Source organism: Gorilla gorilla, chromosome 11 (assembly GCF_029281585.2).
Source record: "Gorilla gorilla gorilla isolate KB3781 chromosome 11, NHGRI_mGorGor1-v2.1_pri, whole genome shotgun sequence".
Taxonomy (NCBI): Eukaryota; Metazoa; Chordata; class Mammalia; order Primates; family Hominidae; genus Gorilla; species Gorilla gorilla.
The window spans coordinates 64,543,135-64,545,084 of NC_073235.2; the positions used below are offsets into that span (position 1 = coordinate 64,543,135).

The 1,950-nt window shown below is 40.9% G+C and overlaps 1 pseudogene; it reads right to left on the minus strand.

Moving 5' to 3' along the window:
• Window positions 1–604: 604 nt before the first annotated feature.
• Window positions 605–1,254, minus strand: LOC101140704 (mitochondrial import inner membrane translocase subunit Tim8 A-like; annotated as a pseudogene).
• Window positions 1,255–1,950: the final 696 nt, after the last annotated feature.

Consider the following 1,950-nt stretch of genomic DNA (forward strand, 5'->3'; position numbering starts at 1 on the left):
TTGGTGTTATGGATTGAATTGTGTCCCTCCAAAAGATATATTAGAATCCCAACCTTTAGGACTTCAGAGTGTGACATTATTTGAATATAGGGTCTTTACAGAGTTAATCAATTTTTTTGAATCTTATATAGCTTTTATTTCAGTGATCAAAAGAATGCAGTAAATGGAATCTACACTAATTAACATTAGGCATGCACCTCTACCTGAAACTGCTGTTACCTTATGATTGGCCTAAATCTTTATAACTTATTTAGGCACATCATTGAATTTTTTGTACCCTGATATACAGGGTAAGTTAATTTCTTCCTTGTGGCAGTCTAGTAATAAGAATTATGTTCACTGGCTAGATTCCTTTAAAACTAAAGACCTCTAGACTCTCAGGCTGCCTACCTTACCTTGAGACTATACTTAATATGGATATTTAAGCAAATCATCATATAGGAAAGGGAGATCATCAAGAAAACTGAAGTGTACTGTATAAACACTCTTACAGATATTTTTCTCCAGCATTGATAATCAAACACTAGATAAGGATACTAAATTATTCTTCCCCCACTTCTGCCCTTTCTGAAAAACACAAGGATCTCCCTTGAAATCAAAATGACTCCACACAAATGAGAGATTTTTATGTATGTGGTCCCACTATGAAAATTATAGGAAGCAGTTAATGGGGCTTTGAGAAAAGCATAGTCCCGTGTACAGTAATACGCATCTAAATAGAGTTTTCCATTCACCTGTCAATTATTTTCACAAGATTAGCATTAAAAAATACAAGCAAACATATGACCCTTAAGCTTCACACACAAAAAAATTGGTCTTTGTTCATTCTCAGATGACAGGATGTCCCAAGAGTAACAAAAGATGGGAGCCAGTCCTCTCATAGCTGTTTCTTCAATCATCCCATCAACAGCTCTTCATTTCTTGAACTACCTTCCTTTTCCAAAGAGGTAATCCTGAGATCAGTCCGAAAGGCTTTCTGAGAAAACTGGCTTGGATTTCTGGGTCTGTTGCAGTCGATTCAAGATGAACTGGCTTGTATCAATGAAGCGCTCAATGCAGTTCACAAAACAGGCCTCAGCCCGACTGTCCAACTTTGGCCCAGGCTTGTCCATGCACTTCTCCCAACAAAGTTCAGTCATCTGGTGCACCAGCTGCCGGAAGCGCTGCTTTTGAGTCTCTACCTCAATGAAAATGCTGCAACTGCGGGTCCACTGCACCCAAACCCGCCGCAGAGGAAGAGCAGGAGGAATCCATCCCAGGACAACCACGCTTGCAGAGACAAACTCCGCACCGACCTTCACGTGTCTCCACGACCTAGTTAATCAATTTAAAATGAGGTCACTAGGGTGGGCCCCAATCCAATATGACTGATAACTTTGTAAAAAGGAGAGATTTGGATACAGAAAGAGACAGAGTGAAAACCATGTGAAGAAACATAGGAAAAGATGGCAGCTACAAGCCAAGGAGAAGCTTGCAGTGTGTATTCATCTGTTCTCATGCTGTTAATAAAGACATACCTGAGACTGGGTAATTTATAAAGGAAAGAAACTTAATTGACTCACACTTCCACATGCTGGGGATGCCTCACAATCATGGCTGAAGGCGAATGAGGAGTAAAGTCATGTCTTACATGGTGGCAGGCAAGAGAGCTTGTGTAGGGGAACCCCCCTTTATAAAATCATCAGATCTTGTGAGACTTATTCACTATCACAAGTACAGCACAGGAAAGACCTACCCCCATGATTCAATTACCTCCCACTAGGTCCCTCCCACAATACATGGGAATCATGGGAGCTATAATTCAAGATGAGATTTGGGTGGGGACACAGCCAAACCATATCATTCCATCCCTGGTCCCTCCCAAATCTCATGTCCTCACACTTCAAAACCAATCATGCCATGCTAACAGTCCCCCAGGTCTTAACTCATTTCAGCATTGACTCAAAAGTC